Source organism: Suncus etruscus, chromosome 20 (assembly GCF_024139225.1).
Source record: "Suncus etruscus isolate mSunEtr1 chromosome 20, mSunEtr1.pri.cur, whole genome shotgun sequence".
Lineage (NCBI taxonomy): Eukaryota > Metazoa > Chordata > Mammalia > Eulipotyphla > Soricidae > Suncus > Suncus etruscus.
In genome coordinates this window covers 927,633-952,872 of record NC_064867.1, presented here as the reverse complement: position 1 = coordinate 952,872, position 25,240 = coordinate 927,633, and the positions used below count along the sequence as shown (strand labels likewise).

The 25,240-nt window shown below is 39.6% G+C and overlaps 2 protein-coding genes across 2 annotated transcripts in view; one reads left to right on the top strand and one right to left on the bottom strand.

Annotated features, from left to right (window-relative positions):
- Positions 1-25,240, top strand: part of EIF1B (eukaryotic translation initiation factor 1B) — a 634,827-nt gene that overhangs the window by 249,811 nt on the left and 359,776 nt on the right.
- GORASP1 (golgi reassembly stacking protein 1) overlaps positions 1-25,240 on the bottom strand; it is a 737,102-nt gene that overhangs the window by 711,650 nt on the left and 212 nt on the right. The gene's annotated exons all lie outside the window — the stretch shown is intronic.

The following is a 25,240-nucleotide window of genomic DNA, read 5'->3' as shown; positions in this document are numbered from 1 at the left end:
AAAGAAATAAGAATGTATGCAAAACACTATGCACTTCTTAAAAGGCAAGAGAAGGATAACAGTACAGCAAATATGGTGCTTGCCTTGCATGTGCCTGACTTGGGTTCCATCCCTGATACCACACGGTCTCTGCTCACATCCAGGATTGATCCTGAGCAAAGATCTAGAAGTAAGCTTCAAGGACTGCTGAGTGTGACTCCAACCCTGCCCCAAGAGAGAATGGATAAATAGTCTTCTCTTCCCTTAATTCTTTATTATCCTCATGATTTCAGAAATATAAGCAACAAGCTAGACAAATGATGAATAAAATAAGCTTTTTGAGTTATCTGACTGAGATTTATATATTTAGAAAGTTCCTTAACACATAAAGCTTATTTTGGTAAAAATTTGAATTCTGTTAATTCCATGAAGAATATAATATTTTTGTTCTCATAAATATATATTTAAAGCACTGTATATTATGGTGGGGTGGGGCAGTGGGGATGAGATGCTGAGGGCTGCAGTAAGGAACAGAGACTGGGGTTAGAGGCAGCTCAATTGTCTATCATTTCTCCAGAACCCTGAATTGAAGTTGTACTTGATCACATGGCTATGAGAAATGGGCTGCTTTTCAGTCCTCATCTCTTTAAAATAATCCGCATCACATTTGATAAAATACTGTTTTGAAAGATGTAGATATCTGGCATCCAGGGAACTTGAACTTTGCCTCAGGCAGAGTCTCAATCACATGCTCTTTGGTCTGTAGTTTGGTGTGAGTGAACATTATGACTTATCCAATTTGGACCCTGGCTACTGTGCCCATGGCTTTCCAAAAACACCATGCATAGTTGGCCAGGCCAGGCTGACCAGAGTCAGCATAAGAGAACAGTTATGAGTATCCACTGCAAAAACAAACAAACAAACAAAAAAAAACTGTTTCTAAGATTCCGTAGAAGAGTCTATAGAGGCAACAGGATGAGCACAGTATGGAGTGGGATGCTTGCTATATTCATAGTTATTTCACTCTGGCCATAAGGCAAAGAGTACACTCATTTAACTGGCTTCACATTATTAGCAATTTTGCAAGCAATAATATATCATTATTTCCACCTTTACAAAATCAAGATTACACTGCATTCAAAGTAATGCTAGAAACAAAGAAGGTTTGGTTGTGATTGGTGTTGTGAGGATGTTCTCATTGTTTTTACACAAGTATTTTTCTGTGTATATATTTTATGGTTTTGTATGTATATCTGTGTGCTTCAATGTCTTAAAATTGTGCAGTTCCCCTTAGTTCTCTTTTTTTTTTGCCATGTATAAATACATGAGTTGCATTGGCATATTAATGTGTTTCTCTGGCCAAAAGATTCTATCCAAGAGTCAACATCAAATCTTTTTTTCAGTAGCTATGTGTCAAATCTATCAGGGTTAAAGAGAAGAGGATGTTTTCAGGCCATGTCCACACTATTCAGGTCAAATGTAGTTTAAAATATTCTTTTATCCCTACAAATTATAAAAACAATTCTGTGAGATAATGTATCTCACTAGAGGTTAAAAAATATCGCTATAAAATGTACCAGAGGATACTCAGGGGATGTTATTCAACAAAACAATGGGCCAAACTTCCATTATTGGCTGCCACATAAATAAACCTCAAAAGCATTATGTTCAGTGAAAGAAGCCAAATGCAAAAGAACAAATATTCTTATTCTATTTATATGAAATATCCAGAAAGGAAAAAAACTATGGTGACAAAAAAATAGATTAGTGTTCTCAAGTTGGGTTATAACAAGAATTGTTTGCAAATAGAGAGAATAATGGGGGGTGGAAAGGAAATAAACAGCCTATGTCTGGATTTTAGTAATATTTGCATAACTGTAAGTTTTCTTAAAGCACTATAAATTTAAAATGAGGTAAATGGTGATGAGATGTAAATTATATCTCAACAAAGCTATTGAAAATATTTCAACAATATTGAAAGAGAGAACTGTCAGACTGCATTAAATTTACATTGCTAGAATCTCTATTGTACTCTGTGCTTTAATGAAGCTTCCAACTAAACTGTCTACTGTAGCATCCAATGAGAGCTGTGATGAGTTCTTCTCTGATAGCATGCCAAGTAAGGCAAAGCATACGTAAGAACAATACATTCACATTACTGTTGGACAAATATCAAGTCTGGTTAATATTACTCAGGTCCACCACTGAACAAAAGCAGAAAGCCCAACAACACAACTCATGACAAAATATTTTGCAAAAAAAAAAAGCATAAGAGAAATATATAAATTATTATAAAAGTTTCTATCTTCCTGATCACAGAGGCACAGTTCCATGACCCAAAAAGAGCCAGTATATGTTTTATCCTCTGGTTGTATTTTTTAGTATAATAATAGTAATGAGAACAGTTGTTTTCTCAACAAATTTCTAATTTTAAATAAAGGGAAAAGGTCCTTTCTTTCATGATAATGCCATGTTTGCTCAACAGCCTACAGGGGCCACGTGTATCATAAAAGTGAAGGAATCACAGCCAATGAAATCAGTAGAGACAAAATGAGTCTCTCCTACAAAATTATATTTACTGTGCATGTGAACTTAAAATTCCCTACAGATACCTAAACATTTTGAGTTGGATTTCTATAGGCATAACTAAAACCTTTTATAATATAAATTTGTATCAGAATAAAAAGAGAACAAGAACAATGAAACAAAAGTAAAAGAGAAGACACAAGGGACCACAGCAATTGTGCACTTGCCTTGCATTCAGCTGTCCCAGGCTTGATCCCTGGTATTCCATATGGTCAACTTGACTCACCAGGAATGGTTCCTTAGCCCTACTAGGTGTTCTCCCCTGAAAAAAATAGAAGAGAAGACACAAGATGCTAGAGTCCATACTCAAAGGACGAGACTACACAACTGGACTAACGCTTAATACTTTAATCTGTCTGCCAAAAGGCCACCCCAGTGGCCCTCTCCCAAAGGAAATGAACCCCACTTAAGGTCGTAAGGAAGATTATATAGGAAAAGGATACTGGAAGGTGCCAGCTTTCTGATGATCTTTACAATGATTGGCTATTGTCTAGAGGTACCTTCCTACTGCTCCCTTGTCCTTCCCTGATAGGCTCCATGGTATGGCCCAGTAGCTTGGGGCAGTATTAATGGAAAAAGGCTTGTGAAAATCTAGCAAGTAGTGGTTTCTACTTGCTAGAATCACATGTAGTTCTTAAAAATGTCATCTCTCCCTGCTCAGAACCTAGGAAGCCTGCCATGTGGCCTTTATAAAATGGCATCCCCCCTTGTTCAGAACCCAGGTCCCAACAATACTTCCAAGAAGCAATACATCAGCATAATAAAATAGGTGGATTAAATGCACAGACCTAAAATTTGTCTCAAAACTAAAAATTCAAACTAATGGGGCCAGAGAGATAGCATGGAAATAGGTCATTTGCCTTGCATGCAGAAGGACGGTGGTTCAAATCCTGGCATCCCATATGGTCCCTAGAGCCTGCCAGGAGCAATTTCTGAGCATAGAGCCAGTAGTATCTCCTAAGCGCTGTGGGGTGTGACCCCCCCAAAAATTCAAACTATAAACTTCAAGAAATAATGTTGAACATATTCAAATTATCATATAAAATATATGCAAAATAACTATAATATAGAAAAACAAAGTTACCAAAATGTAATTTTTGCTAGAATGTATTAATTTTTTCCAAGAGCTTCAACAATGAGTCGAATAGAGATACTCTTGCTTTCATCTGTTTGAATAACAAGCAAAGTTTCAAATTTGTATAACTAGCTTGTTGTTTGTTTTTGAGAAGCTAACTCAGATGACTTAACTAAAAATATCATGTATCTAGTCTATGGTATTGTATTTAACTTGTACAGGGAGAAGATAATTTTATTTTTTGCATTGATTATGATATTTTAAATAAACATTGTATGTACTTTAATGTGGAATTTCCATAAATAAACTAAATTTCTACAAAATTTAAAAAAAAGAAATAATGTTGACAGTGTAGGAAATTATATCAGGAATAGATTGTGCACATTTGAGCATGAAAATTTCACAGAAAATGGATAAATAAAACCTTTTCTTTTTTTAATAAAAAAGATGACCTGTACCCACAGAGTGAAATAATTCATAGCTTCCAGGGAAAGAAAAGAGAATGAGTAAACAAGGACAGCAATCTTAAACATGTCAACACCTTTACATATTCACAAGCAAAAGAAGCAGTACATTTGCAAAGAAAATGAACTAGACCAGCCTGAGAAGAGAGCATAAAAACATATATAGAGTGTGAACAAGGGAAGAATGTACACCAAGAATTTGAAAATTATTCTCTATATGGCAACATATATTGGGATATAAAATGACATATGACATGTTATCTGTACACTCTTTGCTTATTTTGTCTTGTAGTTATGGCTTGTTGACTGAAATAATATTATATTTAAATGTGATACACTTCTAGTAGGTGCAGCCTATTGTTAATTAGTCATATGCAATCAATAGTGCAATGCCCTCTGACATGTGAATATATCTGAATATTTAAACTGTAGAAATACACACACTCACACACAGCACAAAATATGAGATCACCCAACCCTCAGTGCTGCAGTCTGTAGCCCTGGGGGCCTGTAAGTACTACTAGTCTGAATTCTGATCATAAAAGGCCCCTGTAGAAATGCAAACACACATACATAAGATGAGAGTGAAATGTATGAATATGAATGTGAATCAAAAAAAAGATCTAACATCTAAGATAAAAAGAACAGAAATTGAATGACAAATGTTTTGTTATTTTTGGGCCACACCCGGTGGCACTCAACAGTTGCTCCTGGCTCTGTGCCTAGAAATTGCTCCTGGCAGGCTCAGGGGACCATACGGGATTACAGGAATCAAACCCAGGTTCATCCTGGGTTGGCCACATGCAAGGCAAACACCCTACTGTTGTGCTATCTCTCTGGCCCCTGAATGACAAATTTCCAAAAAATTGAAAATCCCAAGGCTTTAAGATACATTAATTATCTACTGATCTTCTATCTCTGCTCAGTTATTTAACCAACTGACAATCTGTTTTTGTTGTTTGTGTATTTGTTTTGGGACCAAACCTGGAACGCTTATGAGCTACTGCTGGCTCCACACTCAGAAATTTCTCCTTGGGGTGTTTGCAGGACCATACAGGATACTGACGATCTAACTTGGGTAAGTCTGTGTGCAGGGCAAGTTCTCTACTCACTCCCTAGTTCTAGCTTCCTAGTCTCTTAAACTGACCATCTTACTCATCAAGAGAAGAATTAAGTGCTTACAGTTTCTTTTGCAACTTAAATAATGTGAATCAGTGTTGTTAACCATGCCATAACACACAACTAGAGATCCAAATTTGCTCCTCAAAGTCCTTTCATTAAAATAAGTATGGGGCAGAGGTATAGCATATAAGGTTCCTGTATTGCAGGTGGTAGACCCAGTTCAACTTTAGGCAACCCAAATATATGGTCCTTTGAGAGTGATCTCTGAGTGCAGAGCCTGCAGTAACCCCTGAGTACTCCTGGGTGTGGCCCCCAAATAAATAAACAGATAAAATAATTATGGGATCAAGCAGATGCTTCATGCCATGATTTGATTAGAAAAAACATGACTTTTCAAGAAATACTCTGTCTTGATTAAGAGAAAAAACAAGAAAAAAAACACAAAGTAGACTCTATTACTATTTCAGTCAATTGTGTATTCTAGTAACTAAAAAAATGTGTTTCAAAAATGTGACTGCTATCAAAACAAAGTCAGTGAGTGAGGGATGTAGAAAGCCTGTCTCAAATATAGGCGGAGGGTGGGGGAAGGATGAGATGAGGTTGAAGGGGGGTGTTCTTGTTATGACTGAAATGCAACTACAGTTATGTTTGTAATCCCAGTGTTTATAAAATTTATTTAATAAAAAATATTTAACAAAAATCTGACTGCTCATAAGGCTTTATTTGTCTTTAATAGTCAAATAAAAAAGAACACAAATAGAAATCAGTGTCTTTACCTTTTCCAAGCCTTTGTTAAATAATCTAAAGAAACTGCTTGCTCATACATTAAAAGTGTGCTTGCTGATACACTATAAACCAAGATTACTTTAGAATATAACCTGATTTATAGAAAGAGAGAGAGAGAGCGCGAGAGAGAGAGAGAGAGAGAGAGAAGGAAGAACTCATAAATAGAGAGGTTTTGACACTAAAGGACACAGGGATTCTGCTCTATTTTCATATTTATAAATCAATATATATGCAAAAATACATACTTTCATATAACATGTTACTATACAAAATGTAATAATACATCATATGCAGTCAAAATCTAATGAAATATATCATAGTCTATATTGCAAAAACTATATTACAGCCAAAACTAATTACAAAATCAAGTTCTTGTAAGAGCAATTTATCTTTAAGATGCAAAAATATGTCTCAATAGATACTACCAAATAATGAAACAAAGGTGGGAGAATGTTGGTATTTCCTCATTCTAATTGAGAGAAAACAGAAAGTTGTGATTTCTGAAGATACTACTAGTTTAGATGTAGTTGATTTTGAAAATCAGTCTGCAATCTAGCAATATACTTCGGTGAACTGCCAGTTGGGAGTTTGATACTGGTTGCTATTTTCTGGTGAATGAAATGGCATAATGTATCAAAAATCTGAACTACCTTCTTGACTTTTGACTCACAAATTCTACTCTAGGGAATTTACCCCAAAGTGTCATCATATGTACTTAGTATAATTTGTGTATAATGTTGCTTAGAGTGCTTTTAGATGTATTTTCAGAGGTCACCCAAATATAATATAATCAAGATATATATTTTTGGTTCAGGCAGAACTATTTCTGAGAAGGAAAAGCACCACATTAATAATTATATCCAGACTACTAGAGTCAACCAAGATGGTGCCAGATAATTCAGCGTGTAAAGCACAAGGGCCATAAATATTTCCTACCTTTATAATTTTAAAGAAAGGGCACTCCTTTACAATCTACTAAATTATAAAATAAAACAACGACCAAAAAGCATGCAAGAGCCTTGGGGACCTTTAAGCATGTGCAGGTGGAATGTTTGCAAACTTTAGCTTCAAAACACTAGAGCGACTTGAATGCAGCTTGTCTGGAGAATCTACAGGGAAATTCTGGCTCCCTCTTATGACTCCCCTGCCCATACTCTGCTCTTAGACAAGACACTGTCCTGATTCTATGCTCCATATTTAGGATTTTTTCAACCAAAATTCTCTTAACCTTTAGATAATCAAACCCAGATCAGAAGTGTGCAAAAGTAAACACCCTCCCCGCTGTGCTATCACTCTGGCCCTGGAAAATATTTTTAATGCCCAATATAAAATATATAAATGGTAATCCTGAAGTTTTGTTGTACACAAGAAAATAAGAAATATTAAATTGTCACTACTACAAATTCTACCCATGTTGTTACTTCTAAGTGCATTTAATATATTTGGAGATGGGTGCTTAAAAAGTAATCTTAGATAGTAATCTTAGTAATATATCTGATATTACTAAAATTTTGTTGTTGTTATTTTGTTTTGGAGCCACACCAGTTGGTGGTCAGAGTTTATTCTTCTCTTTGCTCTGCTGGCAGGCATAGGAGACTAACTGGGGTTCTAGGGATTGAAAGGGGGTCTTACCACATCTAAGACATATGCCTTACTATAATATCTCTCCAGTCCCTACTAAATTTAGGGGGGACATTGCACCATACCTGGCAGTAATCAGGGTTTATCCTGGCTTTATGCTCAGAAATTGCTCCTGACAGGCTTGGGAACTGTAGAGGATGCTGGGTTCAAATCCAGGTTGTCCGCGTGTAAGGCAAGTTTATTATATTGTAGTTGCAATGTTGGTATACTATGCCCACCACCAGAGTGCATTCTTCCACCATTATTACAAGGTCTTATTCATCCCAACCCTCTTAGAATTCTCAGGTTGCAGTTGTATTGACCCTATTTTAGGATTTGTCCCAACAGGGATTATCTAATTTCTTCATTTATTTGTATAGTACATGTCAGTGAGGTCATCAGTGTTTGTATTTTTCATAAAATCACCCAATGCGGGCCCGTAGAGATAGCACAGTGGCGTTTGCCTTGCAAGCAGCCGATCCAGGACCAAAGGTGGTTGGTTCAAATCCCATATGGTCCCCCATGCCTGCCAGGAGCTATTTCTGAGCAGACAGCCAGAAGTAACCCCTGAGCACAGCCAGGTGTGGCCCAAAACAAACAAACAAACAAAAAAATCACCCAATGCACATACTAGTCACAATGATGAAAACCACATACTAGTCACAATGATGAAAACCACAGGTAGGGATAGAACACTGAAAGTAGCACAATGAAAAAGGGGAAATTATATACAAAGAAGCATCTTTAAGATTTACAGAAGATTACAAGTCTGAAGGAAGTGGTGGGATATAGTGACAAAACTCAATGAAATGAATGCTTCACCAAGGATCCTACATCCAGTCAAACTTTCATTCAGGTTTAAAGGAATGATACAGAGCTTCACAGATAAACAACAGCTTAAAAACTTTTACAGACTCCAAACCAGACTTAAAAGACAAACTGAAAGGCAAGACAGACCAACAGACACAGCAAACTCCTATAATATATATGACAATCCTATGACAATCATCTCTCTCAATGTCAGTGAACTAAATGCACCAATTAAGAGACACATAGTGGCAAAATGGATCAATATGTTGAATCTACTAGTATGCTGCCTGCAAGAAACATATTTGAATAGTCAGAGAAAAGTTAGACTCAAAGTCAAAGTTTGGTGGACAATCATTCAAGCAAACAACTCCATGAAAAAAGGCTGGAGTAACCAAACTAGTATCAGACAACACAGACTTTAAGCTTCAAAGGTTATAAGAGATAGAGATGAACATTTCTTAATAATCAAGGAATATGTACACCAGGAAGAAATCACACTCCTACACATACATGCATCCAATGAGGGGCCAGCAAAATTATAAAACAATTGTTGATAGATTTGAAGAAAGACATTAATAACAACACAATAATAGTGGATATTTCAATACACCACCCTTTCACCCTTTGATAAGTCAATCAGTCTAAAATTCAACAAGAATATACTGGCTCTGAAGGAAGAAATAGAAGAGCATTATATATATATTATATTTTATATTATATTTATATTATAATTTTATGTTATGTTGTTATATTATATATTATGATTATATTATATTGTAAATATTATATTTACTTCACTTTTTGGGGGGTTTGGGGCCACACCCGGTGACATTCAGGGGTTACCCCTGGCTATGCGCTCAGAAATCACTCCTGGCTTGGGGGACCAGATAGGATGCAGGGGGATCAAACCGCAGTCTGTCCTAGGCTAGCACAGGCAAGGCAGATAGATGCCTTACCCCTTGCGCCACAGCTCCAGCCCCTATACTTCACTTCTTTTTTAAATTATTTATTTTGACAAAAAGTGGATTACAAATATTTCACAGTAATATTTTAGGTACATAGTGACATTGAATTAGGGGCATTCCCACCACCAATGTTGTCCTCCCTCCACCACTGTTCCCAGCATGCATCCCATATCTCCCTCCTTTGCCCCCGGGCTGCTAGCATAAATGGTCCCCTCTGTGTCTAACTTGTTGTAGATTGGGTATCAATTCTGTTGTCATTGGCTTTGGATTTGGTGTTTAAGTCTGATCATTTTTTTTTTCTATTCAATGTTCATACACCTGTTTGGTCTTGCTACCCTCCATTATTTCCCCCTCAATTTGTGAGGCGGAACAAGATGGTTCAAGTTATGTGGTTCTGTTTGAAGGAAAGAAAAAGAAAAAAGAGGAGGGACAAAACTCAAATAAGCAAAAAAATAAAATGGGAGGATTCCTTCTTGAGGCTATAAATATCAAATTGTGTCCAGACAACATGATTTGCAAAGCTGCTAATAACAGAATTTCTGGCATTCTGTGCTCCATCTCCAAGCTCTTCACCTTTTGTTTTTGTTTTTTGTTTTGTTTTATTTTTTTTTTTTGCTTTGGTTTTTGGGTCACACCCGGCAGCGCTCAGGGGTTACTCCTGACTCTAGGCTCAGAAATCGCTCTTGGCAGGCTTGGAGGACCATATGGGAGATGCTGGGAATTGAACCACCTTCCTTCTACATGTAAGGCAAATGTCTCCACGCTATCTCTCCGGACCCAGAACATAAATTATTTTATGTTATTTAAACATGGTGTTTTACAAAGTTTATCTAATTTAGTTGCCTCATTTCATGTTCCATCACTACTCCCACCACAAGTGTAACATCCTCCCCCCCGTTACCCCCAATTTTCACTTACCCCAAGACTGCTCCCTTAGTAGGCATGAAATATTTTGCTTGTTACAAGCAAATGGTAATGGAATTACTGTATATACTCAAGTATAAGATGACCTGAGTATAAGCCGATCTCCCTCCCCAATTTTACCCTAAAAACTGGGAAAACTTAGTGACTCGAGTATAAGCCAAGGTGGAAAATGCAGCAGCCACTGGTAAATTTCAAAAACAAAAATATATACCCAAAACAGTTACAATAATTGAGGACTCAGTAGGTTAAATGTTCTCAATATTTATTGCTGAAGAAAAACTGTAAACTGGCAACAATTACTTTAAAACTTTAAATAAAGTGCAGAAAGCTGTAGCTTAACAGGTAATCAAGATAAATAATAAAGGTTAAAATACTTCAAAACTGGATTCCTCCTCCTTATCTGTATGTCCAAACAGAGCTTCAACTGTATCTGATGGGAGGGTCTCAGCATAGACATTGCCATCATCACTGAGTTCGCAGATATCATCATCACTGCTGTCCGTCAGTCTCATACAAGCACAGAATATTGTGGGTTAAATAGTTCAGTGGCATCCAGTTTAGTTGAGATCAGTGTGCACTGAATCAAATAACCTGAATGATTCAGATATAAGCACAAATTCTGTGCTGAAAAACTCAGCTTATACTCGAGTATATACAGTATCAAAAAATCAGTCAAAATATAGTGTGGAAATGTTTTATTTTACAATAGGATCATTAAGTCTTTGAAGGTTTTACTAAGCTGTTTTATTGCTACTTGAGCATTTAGTGTGATTGGTTTTGTTTATTAACTTTGGGTGGCTTCTATATTACTCTGATCTCTAATTTGGTGCATTCCTACTACAGAGTCAGTATTGAAAAATTTGGACATGCTGCATAGCCACATATATGACTGCACACTCCAGAAATTCTAAGCTTGTGGTGTTGGGCCAATGAAGTGACATGGTGGCAACCTTGGGACATATCTGTGGCTGCCAGAGCTCCCCAAAGTATGGAGGGACAGGAGAGAGGTTGCTTGCCCCCACTCTAAGAAAAAAACAGAGTTCATAGCCCCCAAAACAGTATACCTGGAGTTTTTGTCAATTGGGTGTCTCTACAGAGATCAGTTGAAGAACAGTGAAGTTGGGTCATTGGCATTGTGGCATGGTGGGGTGTGGGCACAAATGTCAAAGCTTCAGCAAGGTGGAGACTTGGTCCCCAAAAGTACCCCAGAATTTTTAGCTGTGAGACCAGTGTACTCGTGAATTTTTGCAGCCTGGCTTGCATCTCTTTCAAGAACAAAATGAGTCTATGAAGCTGGTCTAAACATTCACTAAATATTTATTGTGAATTTCCTTTGTGCTGAGTTGTGTCCAAGGCACTTCGGGATATTAAGGAACAAAGCAAAATGTTTAGCTGCATGCAACTTACATTCCAGTGGAAAAAAAAAAACAAATAAGAGTAAGCAGAAAAAGAAAGTGAAGGGCGATGTGGATTGAGGATGTAAAATAAAGGAAACTGAGGCAAGCACTCAGCAAGGAAGGCAACTTCTTGTGTCTCCTTTTCCTTGATGAAAAACAGCCTTAGCTAGTTTAGTAGTAACCTTAAAATCTCTAAGCCTCAGAGAACAAGATCATGACAAGCTGTCCCTTAGGCTTTGAGGATTGCTATGAAGGAGATGAACTTTTATACATATTGCTCTGGCTAAGTTTCCAAGCATTAAGGCTTCTTTCATTAACCCTCAGAACAGTAGTAAGCTGAGTCAGCTGCCATAGATCTTAACTGGTTCAGGAGTCAGTGAAGTTCTGTATCTGATTTAACTACAGAGATAATTAACCAAGTCTGGGCTTTATGGTAGGAGTTTGAGTCCCAGTAAGAAAGACTATGAGGGCTGGAATGATAGTGCAGCAGAGAGGGCATTTGCCACACCTAGATTTAATCCTTAGCACCCCTACAGTTCCCTGAGCCTGCCAGGAGTGATCCCTGAGCACAGACCCAGGAATAAGCCCTAAGCATTTTCAGGTGTTCTCCCCACACCCAAAAATCATGAGGATCTCAAAATCAAAAATCTGAAAAATCAGCAAGCATTTATGTTCTTTGCTGTCTGTAAGATAATATTGGTATTATTAGCATCTCTCAGCAGAATTGGATGTTCTAGTCCATGAAAGACAAGATTCTATTATTACTTTTGTGGTGCGCTTCCAAGATAGAATCAACTTTATTAAAGAGAGCAGTACAGCTTTTAAAACCATTATTTAGTAGGCAATGAATAACATTACAATAAAATATTAATTATTCTAAAAATAACTCATGGGAAAATACTGTACTTACCAGAAGCAACACATTTGCTTCTCTGTCTTTCAGTTTGAACTCAATCCAATAATAATCCACATCATCAATATATATGGTCATCTGGATTTAATTTTTCTAGCCAATCACCACTGAAGAATGCATATTCCCTTATCCACATTTTCAACTGAAATCTTTTTTTTTTTTTGTTTGGTTTTTGGGCCACACCCGGTAACGCTCAGGGGTTACTCCTGGCTATGCGCTCAGAAGTCGCTCCTGGCTTGGGGGACCATATGGGACGCCGGGGGATCGAACCGCGGTCCGTCCGAGGCTAGCGCAGGCAAGGCAGGCACCTTACCTTTAGCGCCACCGCCCGGCCCCTCAACTGAAATCTTCTACCCCTATAATATCTTCACCAAAGCATGAGTGTCCAATGGGTCCATTCTCTTCCCCCATACAGTGAGCAAAGCAGATGGACGACGTGTTTCAGGCTCTTCTAGTCTTTTGCTACCTTGATGGAACCTGGTGGGGCTGCTGTGGACTCATTCTATGTGCTCTGGCTTCAGAATTTCTCTCTGCTTCTGGAAGATCTGGTTAGTATCAACCACAGTATATCCCTAAATTGCAGATCAAGGTTGCTGGTCCATTAATTAAGTTCTTACCCTCACATTTAACCACTGATTCTGCAGGAAATTTCTGGAGTTTTTGGAGATTTGTAACCATAATCACAGGTACATGCCCAGACTTTCCACTCTCAACAGTAAGGCCCCATTCTAAGTCTATGTTCAAGCTTCGCCTCTCTATTTTTCAAAGAGATGCCACTGTAGTGGTCTCTTTGCCCCTCTTCTCATTGGATTTTTGTTGGGGGTTAGGACTACTAGTTGAGTAGATGCACATTGTATATAGCTATCTGTTTGGGAGGACAAGTGGAAGCTAAAATTCAGCCCATTCTTCACTTGCCAAGTCCAGTCCACAGTGTTTAAGTCAAATTCAGTCCCCAGGAAATGGTACAGCACTTATCTCAAAAGAGAGGCTTCGGGCCCAGAAAGAGCACAGTGGCGTTTGCCTTGCAAGCAGCTGATCCAGGACCAAAGGTGGTTGGTTCGAATCCCGGTGTCCCATATGGTCCCCCGTGCCTGCCAGGAGCTATTTCTGAGCAGACAGCCAGGAGTAACCCCTGAGCACCGGGTGTGTGAGCCGGGTGTGGCCCAAAATTCAAAAAACAAAAAACAAAAAAAAAAAAAGAGGGGCTTTAATTATGGCTCTTAATGGCAATTATACTGTCCCCTCTCTCCATACTGTTCTTCCAAACTTTAAATCTCAAGGAGAAAAGTTAGGCTATCTGCCCATTCTTCATGGAAACAGAATCTATTCCTCTCTAAGGGCTAATATTGAAATTAGGGAGAAGAAATGACCTAAATTGGTCACAAAAGTTCTGCTTCTCCAGTACCGTCTTTGCATCTGTGAACGTGTCATAAGTGCTTTAAACAGTAAACACTTGCATGCTTTCTATTTATTTATTTATTGTTTATTTATCACTCAGGACTCACTCCTGGCTTTATATGCAGGAATCACTTCCAGTGGGCTCATACGGGATACTGGGGATCAAACTGGGGCTAGCCACTTGCAAGACAACAGTCATCCACTGTACTATTTCTCTGGCTTCTCAAACTCCCCCCCATTCTGTAAATCACATGGTGTTTGCTTGGGGAGCCCTTCTAGGCTTCCCTCCATCAGGCAAGTATACTCACACCTCAGATATTGAGAGTGTTGGTTGTTCGCTGCTCACCTTGAAGAACTCATCTCCATGAAAAATTGCCTTCAGGTTCTCTGGAGGGTGATATGCAGTCTACAAGGATTTCACCCTGACCAACCTAGCCTGGATATATAAATGGATGGCTCCTTTAGCTTTAAGATGAGATCTACTCTGTCAGAAAATACAGTTCCCAATCCCTGTTTGTACCACCCTACTGTGAGACCCACATTTGGTCAATAATATTTTCTGACTCCCTAAAATTTCCCTCACTACCCAAAAACTGTGTGCTGTGAATCCTTGTCTCAGGCACTACTTCTCACAACTTGACCTGAACTGAGGAAGTCCCTTGTCATTTCAGTTGCTTTAGGATACCTTTCTTTATCTATTCCTCCCAGATATCAGAGTTCTTCTTTTTTTTTTTTTTTTTTTTTTTTTTTTGGTTTTTGGGTCACACCTGGCAGTGCTCAGGGGTTACTCCTGGCTCCATGCTCAGAAATTGCTCCTGGCAGGCACGGGGGACCATATGGGATGCCGGGATTCGAACTGATGACCTTCTGCATGAAAGGCAAATGCCTTACCTCCATGCTATCTCTCCGGCCCCGATATAAGAGTTCTTAAAAAATAAATATGCAGGGCTAGAGAGATAGTGCAGTGAATAGTGAATAGGGCATTTGCCTTGCATGTGGGCAACCCAGGTCCTCTCTTTGGCAAGCCATATAGTCCCCTGATCACCACCCAAAGTAATATCCAAGTACAAAGCCTGTACTTACACCAGTAGCACTGCCACATTTGGTCTCAAAACCAAAAATAAAAACAGTAAACATATATGCTTTGCTAAGTCTTTTGTTCTTTTATATGTGACAATCTGATGCATATATGTATTTATAGAAAATAAGTTTATATATATATGCCTGTATATATTTTGTATCTAATATATAATTTTCTTTTCACAAACATGAGTCTGGAACTTATGCGATTTTATCATTTGCCTCTCAAACTTGCCCTTGCACAGCATAGGAACCACTTTATTTTTTTAGTACTTGACATGATGCTGAAAAGATTATAGACAGACATGCTTGTGCCAATACTTTGGAAATACGGAGTCCAGAAGTACCAAAAAATAGTTCAAATGGCTTATATGACTTAAAACAAATTGACCTTCAAATACCATCACAGATTATTTGATAGCATATATTTCCCACATACTCACCAACATGAAATATTTTTCGTTTTTTTATCTGAACCTTTTCAAAATGCAATTATTAAAATGCATTTTTTAACTTCCGTTGTTCATTCTTGTCAAGCTGGGGAATTTTTTTCTAAGTCATCGGATGGCCCGTGTTTCTTCTGGGTATGTTCTAGTCAAGTCCTTTGCTTGTTTTCACTAATTATTTATTTGTCAAACAGATAAAAACCAAAGTTTCATAAAATTCTTATACTGTACATAGTAAAGCTCCTTGACTTCTCCAATACTGTTACCTGTCTCAGTATTTTATGTCTTTCTCAGTGCTTGGCAAGAACACTTACCAAGATGTTGGTAAGGTGGGCACCTTTGGTGTCTTCCCATGGTCCCTCACAGGGTTTGAACACCTCTTTTCCATAAACCCCAAGGATAACAGTTAATGGCTCACATTGCCCAATCTCTAAGAAATTAAAAAGCCACAAAGAAATCACCCCATATATCTCAGTTTCAGCAAGGGCATCACCAATCCAAGGCAGATTAAAAGGTTAGCCCTCTTGCCTCAAAGTAGGATTTCACTGGAACATGCTGAGATAGTAATATCAACCTATAACAAAATATGTACATTTAGCAATGCATAGAATTACATATCAGTAAGTTATAGCTATCATTTATACTATAAGCATTCTATAATATTATCTACAATAAATATAATAATATATTGCATATTTTAAAATGGTCTATTGGCATGAAAGATTCAATGGTTCGGTTAGTACTGACTGACTAGTGTTGACAGTTAAAAAACAACTTTATCCCCCACATAAAGGGAAGTGGGGCTGGAGCAATAGCACTGTGGTTAGGGTGTTTGCCTTGCATGTAGCTGACCCAGGTTTGATCCCCAGCATCTTCTATGGTCCCCTGAGCTTGCCAGGAGTGATTTTTTAATGCAGAGCCAGGAGTAACCCCTGAGTGTTGCTGGGAATGGTCTGAAAACAAAACAAAACAAACAAAAAACCACAACCATATTCAAAACGAAAAGTTGGTTTTATAACCGACTTTATAACCCAAATAAGCTTTCATGTAAATCTGCAGGGTGATAGTGAAAATGATACAATTAGCAAAAATCTGATCTAGAATTTGAAGATTATTCAAGATGGTAACCTGCCATTGAGGATCATGAGAAGCCAAAATTATATTCTGAACTCTGGGACTGTTCTATGATCTGGAATCTGGAAACACAGAATTTATATCTAACCTTCATGACATTCTGGTGCTCCCAATATTATAGGACATTTTTGTGCTGGCATGCTTTTTAACATATGTGCTTATATAAGAACTGTATCTGAAATAACTTCTACAAATACCAACTGACAAACTAAGTCATAATAAGGCAGCACCAAATGATGAACTTATAAGAATTCCTCTTTCATTTTAGGTAAATATATTTCTTCCTCTGTTTTAGTCACTCATTTTCATTAAGTACTTACAGAATCACCAGAAGTTATAAAGGAATGTACAGGGAGAGCTCTCAGACAAACCATCACACCAGTCCCCTTGAGTTAACATTCTGAATAAATCTAATATCAGCACCTGAAAATTTCCCTTGTTTCAAGCCACAGAGTTTATTTAGATTTCAACGGTCATGTATGCCTTCGTTGGTTGGAGTGTGGATATACAGCTCTATACAGTTTTATCACATGTGAAACTCTGTTTAACTACCACATAACCAAAATAGATTAGCATTCTCCAGATGGCACAGGCCCTTTTCTAGTCACACTCACTCCATCCTTAAGTCCTGCCACAAAAAAATTATGTTGCCTATGTGTATATTTTTATTTAAAGAATATGATATAATTGGATTCATAAAATACTTTAAGATTTTTCTTCAATTTTTCTTTATTTTTCCCCACCCATACTCAGCACTATGTAGTTAAGATTCATCTAGGTTGACAGTTCCTTCTAAATGTAAATACATGCATGGTATGGATTGACCTCAGTGAACTATTCACCTGTTAAAGAACATGTGAGTAGTTTCTCGAGCTACTGATATGAACATCTTAATACAAATATCTGTGGGGTTGGGAGTTCTGTTTTTCGAAGTTAAATGAAGTAAGTCTGTGTTTCTTAACCTTTTTCTACTGTAATTGCCTTCTGATTTTATTTCTATCTGAAGGGCTTCTATCGTATCAGTTGGACCCCATCTTACATATGGCTCTACATTCACACAATTTTCATCAGTACTTCCCTGTAATGCCTTAGGGCTCAGGAGAAGCCATATGACCCCTCTAGGTTGTCATTTTAATATGACAGTTTAGAAATAGCCAAGGGTTAGGATATGGCAGAGTGCTTGCCTAGCATTATGTGTGAGGCCCTGGGTTCCATTCCCTGCCAAGTATACTGAGTTCAACTTCCAGCAAAAAGAGAGAGACAGGGTTGTGGGTGGGGGGTGGCATTGATGGTGAGAAGGTTGCACTGTAAAGGGGGATGTTCTTTTTGTTATTGAAACCCAACTACAATCATGTATGTAATCATGGTGCTTAAATAAATTAAAAAAAAAAAAGAAATAGTAAAATTATTTTCAAGAGCAGGTATCTTCTACCTGACATACTATTTCTCTGGCCCCTGCCTTTGTTCTTAATCTACATTCTGATAGATACATGTGTCAATATCACATGAAAGTTATAATTTACTTTTCTCTAATGGTCGGCGATATTGAGCAACTTTTCATGTGCTTATTTGCAACTATACACACAAACACACGTTTTAAGTGAAATATCTTTTTGTGTCTCTTGTTTATTTTGCAACAGGATTGTTCAGAATGTTTGCTGTTAAATATTCTGTGTTCTGGGGGTAGGAGCAATAGTATAATAGGTAAGATGCTTGGCTTGCATGCTGCCAACTTGGGTTTGACCCCAGCATCCCATATAGTTCTCTAAGCACCACCAAGGGCAATTCCTGAGCTCAGTCAAGAGTAAACCCCCAGAACCATTAGGTATGGCCCCAAAACCAGGAGAAAGATCATTTCTTTACATATTCTAGATCATGTTCTCTGACATGTTTTATTTGAGAAAAGTTCCCCTATATATCACTTGCCTTTTTATCTTAATAGGGTCTTTAAAAATTAAATGACTTTAATTTTATATAATAATTAACAATGGGGCTGGATGGTGAAGGATGCCATCCAGCCCACATGGCTCTGCAACCTCCATGCAGCCGGCGAGTTCCAGGCCCAGGTGAAAGGCAAAATCACTCACACGCAGGCTTCAGGAAGAATCATCTTTATTCATGCCCTAGCCACCACAGGTGTGTGGCCTATGTCAACCTTTCAAGCACAGCATTATTTTGCTAGCCCTGCATCTTATCTCCTGTTAGCCATCTTCCCTTTGGGCTCCATGCGGCCCAAAGATCCAAAAGCCAGGAAGCCAAGCCGGGCCAAAAGAGAAACGGCCAAAAGACAAAAGGGCCGAATCCCTTTCGTCCCAGGCTTATCTAACTTTTTCCCGACCCCTCCCAGGAATGGGAGGTCTTGCAGGTAGGGTCACACCTATTATCCGGTTAAGACCCCTCCCAGAAATGGGTGGGTCTTAGGGTACACCACATTTCCCCCTTTTTTAAATATTTTCATGCGCCAACGTAATAAAGTGAAAATTAATATACCAGCCCTTTTCAAAAACATATTTTTGCAAAATATACTTTACACCTGTAACCTAAAATTCTATTAATGCTCTTTTACCAAGCACTATTTTGGAACTTTCATGTTCCTATTCTTTTAAACTATATTGGGGGAACTTCACTGTTCCTATATTTTTCCTATACACAAGTACTTCAGCATACATGCATAACATACATTTTAAAAACAGGCTAAGTACATTAAAATACACAGTAAAACATTTTGCAATTGAAAATATTAACTCTGAAAGACAACAAAACACATTTAAATTATAAAGAAAATGACTTAAGACAAAGATGCAGGTGGTTAGAAATTAGATGTTTAAATGAGCTAAACTGAATCACTTCCCTTTTATTTTTATTTTTTAACTACTAAATAAAACTTATCCCATCACCAACTATGAGTAAAATATTACTACCCACTAATTTTCTACACCTAAAACCATAGTTCAGATGATTAATTTGTCCCACGCTGATCTCACCACGTGGCTTCTTTAAACTTTTAAAGTTCAGATGTTGTTTTGTTCCACGCTGATTTCACCACGTGGCTTCCTTTCAGTTTCAGTCCCCGCAGACGGTTTTGTAGACCATGAGGTTCCCGGTTCGCTGGAGGGTGGATTCCAGGTTTTTTGCTTTTCCGGGCAAAGCTGAGCCCAGCCGAGCCCAGCCGCTTCTTCCCTCCGGGCGCACTTAGCAAGCCAGTTTTTGGCCACACCTCACAGGGCGCTTTTGGAGGTTCAAAGTTCAAAGTGATTTAAACTAAAAGTTCAGTCCGAAATTTCCAAAGTCGAAATTCAAATTCAAGCCAAAGGTCATTTTCAGAAAATCAGTCCATTTTCAATACAGTCTTTTTTCTCCTCCGTTTCCAATTTAGACTTTTAATAAGTCTTTGAAGAGGCCCAGGTTTTTGTTTCTTGTAACAAAGTTTCAGTTTTGGGCCTTGGCCAGAGGTGGTGCAAGCTTTCACCTCTCTTGTTTTAATGGCCTTTGAACCCCCAGATGGGGTGTCGGCCATTTTTAAAAATGGTTGCACGTGGCCCAGGGTTTTGGGCTCAGTGCACCCGACAAGAGCCAAAATTAAACTGAAAAGCAGAAATGTTACCATTGTTGCTGGTTTCTTGGGTCCAGGATTCAGGTCAAAGTTCGGAGCGCCAGATGTTGCATTAATTAATTAACGATGGGGCTGGATGGTGGAGGATGCCATCCAGCCCACATGGCTCTGCAACTCCATCCAGCCGGCCGGGTCCCAGGCCCAGGTGAAATCACTCACTCACACGCAGCCATCAGGAAGAATCATCTTTATTCATGCCCTAGCCACCACAGGTGTGTGGCCTATGTCAACCTTTCAAGCACAGCATTATTTTGCTAGCCCTGCATCTTATCTCCTGTTAGCCATCTTCCCTTTGGGCTCCATGCGGCCCAAAGATCCAAAAGCCAGGAAGCCAAGCCGGGCCAAAAGAGAAACGGCCAAAAGACAAAAGGGCCGAATCCCTTTCGTCCCAGGCTTATCTAACTTTTTCCCGACCCCTCCCAGGAATGGGAGGTCTTGCAGGTAGGGTCACACCTATTATCCGGTTAAGACCCCTCCCAGAAATGGGTGGGTCTTAGGGTACACCACAATATAAGATCTAATTTTTCTGGGGCCAGAGCGATAGCACAGCAGTAGGACTTTGCCTTGCACAAGGCTGACCTGGGATGGACCTAGATTTTATTCCCAGCATCTCATATGGTCCCCTGAGCCTGCCAGGAGTAACCTCTGAGCATGCCAAGTATGGCCCCAAAACAAACAAAAAGATCTAATTTTTCCTCTTACCAATTTATTATCTAATAAATCTAGTTTCCCCACTTACCAATAACTATTGAATATGTGCGCTTGATCAAGATAATGTTCCAGGAAACAAAGCAATATATGAAATTTATAATTTCAAGACCCATTTCAGTCTTGTTAGGGAGATTGAAGGTATAAGTAAATAACAAAAATTTTGTAACAAATGCTAAATGGCAAAGACAGGTAGAGAATGTTTTAAAATCAGGTAACATATTTTGGCTGACTGGAAATAAGGAGGTAAAGATCTCATCACTTCTTATCCTAGATAATGCCATAAAATGACATAGAAACTTCCTTTATAAACATGTTATTTTTCTGAGGTTAAAAATGGTCATTTCCAGCTATGTATGTATATTTATATGTATACGTAGGGTCTGAAATGGCCAACCAAGTTGGTGCTGAGAATCAAAGACCATCTCCAATAATGCAAAGTGTAGAAGGGAGCTGATTCAGCCAGTGGAGGGCAAAGTCTCATCCAACCAGTGGAGTCTTGACAAGGACCCCCGAACCAAATTCTTTTTTGTTTTTTTGTTTTATGTTTTTTGTTTTTTGGGCCACACCCGGCAGTGCTCAGGGCTCACTCCTGGCTGTCTGCTCAGAAATAACTCCTAGCAGGCACGGGGGACCATATGGGACACTGGGATTCGAACCAACCACCTTTGGTCCTGGATCGGCTGCTTGCAAGGCAAACTGCTGCTGTGCTGTCTCTCCGGGCCCCCAAACCAAATTCTTAAGCAGGTTATAGGCTTCAAGCATTTCATTTCATTGGATACTGTAAACAGTTCATCCTCCACAGCATACATGATTGACCTATATCTATTTGTGCATAAATCACATTATTTTATAGAATAGATGTCCCAACTTATCCCTGACTCTACTTTGCTTGTCAAGGGGGAGCCATATCTGGTGGAACATTCCAAAACCACCTGATTCTCCTGTCTCAGCAGAACAGGGAGGGACCTGACCTTCAGAGGGTACATTCTGTGGTTATATCTCAGAACTGCCTGTGCCCGCCAATGGGGAGGGTGTAGAGTGAAAAAGGACTGTGAACCTTGTCTTTAAACTGGTCCTAGGGCCAGGGGCTTTAGTTCTCACATATAATGAATATAAAATCTTATATGCAAAACAATACCACATAACAGCCTTACAGAGCAGTGGAGTTATGTTATATTTTCTACATAGGGACTCTAAGATCCAGGAAATTTAAGTAACTTGCAGAAGATCACACAGCCTGGAAGTGATAAGGGGAGATTGGCATGAGGTCTTGTTTTTGTTGTTGTTTTCTTTTGTAATTTTTTTAGACCATTGTGAAAAAGACTCAGTCTTTCACAGTTGATTTTAAGACATTTGGTTGCAGTGAATTAGGGCCATTCCCACCACCTGTGTTGACCTCCCTCCACCATAGTTCTCAGCATGCACCCCATAACTCCACCCCTAGTCCCCTGAACTGCCAGTGTAACAGGTCCTTTTTGTGTTTAGCTTGTTATAATTTGGGTCTCTTGATTCTATTGTCGTTGACTTTGGCTTGGGTATTAGGATCTGACCACTTATTATTTCCATTCAATGCTCCTGAGACCGCTTAGCCCCTGGGCCCCATCCACTTTTTTTTCTTTTCTCAATTTATAGGAAGACAGAGAAATATGAGGCAGGACAAAATGATTCAAGTTGAAGTCTTGTTTTTATTTTTCTAATTCTACCCAGAATTCCTTAGACATGTCTTTGCCTGCCAGTATAAAGTTATCAACCAAGCAGGAAACTTTCTGATTCACATTTTAAAAGAAGAGATGGTATGTTTCCTAGTGAGCGTAAGGAACAGTCAATGTGATCTTCTTGATGAAAGAAAAAATCCATTAAAATTATTACAAATGGCTAAGATCATGTGAAAATTGGGTATAAAAATAAAAGCACTTCCTGTGAATCATGAAGGCCAAAAGGAGGAATAGATATTGCTGGAATTCAGCAGCTGGATGACAGCCTAGATGGAGCAATCAGAGGTAGCATTTTAAGTCATCTTTTTGCAGGCTCATTGCTACCCAAATCAACTTAAAATGCCAAGCCTTTCATGGAGAACCCTAAAAACATCACTCCTAGATGTGGTGAAAAATTGAAACCAGAGCTCTTTTTCATATCTAATGCCTCTAGGTTTTCATCCTTTTGTTTTTCATTCTTTTATTTGTGACCTTGGACACACCATTGAATTCTTTTGTATGTCTTTGCCATTTTTTGACAGTGTTTATAGCTTCAAGAAGATTTTAGGAGTAGAATTCTGAAAGTCTCCAAAGATGCCATTTTAAATAGTAAGCCAGTTTTGTGAGCACTGTATCTTGTCGTGTAATCTTTAACCTTAGCCTCTATTCGTGGCATGAGGCAGCACTATTATACCATATTGAAGGGTAGTTTTCTCATATTCTAGAGCTAGCTTTTCTCTACGGGCCTGGGATTCTACTACATAAGCTGAGGTTTTGTATGTGGCCTACAGAGGAAAGCTTTCACAGGCTTCTTGTAAACTTTTGGCCAGATTTACTCGAAGTCATGTCATTGTGCTTGCTCACCCACTGTTCACTCAATGAGTATAATCCACGTCTGCCATCAGGTTACCCAAGTCCCAGACTGTTTTCAGTTCAAGAGCTGGGGCTCATGATTGAAGCAAAGCAAAGATGATTGCTAGATGGATGAATGTGTTTTGTGGAGGGAAGACTCACCTCTTCTCTTCTTTGGTGCTGACCAGCGAGAAGACAATACTGGAGATGCCACGTACCACCAAGTACCACCACAAAGATGCCTGCAGAAATGAGCAGGGCAGGGGCTGGAACTATGGCGCAGTGGTAAGGCGTTTCCTTGCATGCAGCTCACCTAGGACAAACCGCGGTTCGGTTCCTTGGCATCCCATATGGTTCCCCACACCAGGAGCGATTTCTGAGAGCATAGCCAGGAGTAACCCCTGAGAGTCACCGGGTCTCCCCCCCCCCAAAAAAAAATGAGCAGGGCAGAAGAATGGGGAGAGTGTGTGTCACTTTTACTTCCCACAGACATCACATTACTAGAACACCTAAATCCACATGAACTGAGTTAGACTTAGCATTGGACCTACAAATGTGTGTGTGTGTGTGTGTGTGTGTGCGTGTATAAAACATATGAGCAATAGTTTGCCTCCAGAGAAGATTTAGAAGGCTACAAAGAGGCTCGGGTGGAGGGAGTCCAGGTCAGTGTCTTGTGTGTTATTTTTTTTAAACCTCGTACTTTGTAAAAGCTAATGGAGCAGAGATAACCCAGACTCAAGTTAAATACAAACAAAATACTACAGAAACAAAACCAAAACCTTTGTGTGGGCAATGAAAAGGTTTTCAAAGAGGACACCACCACAAACCCCCCCCCCCACCCAAAAGAGAAAATCAGATTTTTGGGAGAAATGCAGTCCTCCCTCTTCCAAGTTTCCAATTCTTCAAGTTTGCAGCCTTGTTGCTGCAGATGATCCTCCATTTCCTGCGCACATTTCCACAGAGGGAATGCCTCGCCCCCGCCAAGAGGGGTGTCTTGGGAAGTTGGGGATGGATTTACATAAACTGCCCCCCAAGGGGTGCCCTCCACCCTTGCAGGCGTGCTCCCCAGAGCTTCCACAGTCTAGTCTGGGCCCGGGTCAGGCTTTTGGAGACGCTGCGGGCCCTGGGGGAGCTGCAGACGCGCGCTCCAGCCAGAGTGGAGCCCTGGAACCCCTTGCCCTGGTCCTTCCTCCCCAACCCCGCACCCCAGGAACGAGCCCCGCTGCTTTTCCCTTTGGCAGCAACCTGGGGGGGGGGGTGGTCCCTTCCCAGCTCCCTTACCAGGCAACCACTGGGGGGCTTGGAGGGTATGACTTGGATGCGAATCCAATGCCAGTGGATTCTGTGGTCTACCCACTCGCGCTAAGGTCCGTTCGGGAGCTAATTCGCAGAGTCCCCCATTCGGGTTGGCGCCCCCCAAATACCGCGAAGGTTTGGGGGGGGAGTTCCCACCCTGGGGGGACTGTGCCAAGGGCGTTGGCATTGGTGAGGGGCCTGGGGACCCCTCGCGCTCCGCTTGGGAAGATAACGGTTTTGGGGAGCGCGGGAGGGGAACCCCAAGTGGCGCACCCGGCCTCCCCGCCGGCTCCCTCCGCACTGCGCCGTGTCCAGGGAAGGGGTGGGTGCGGTTCCCCAGGCCGGGAACGCGCAGCCCGGCTCCGCCTCCGCCCC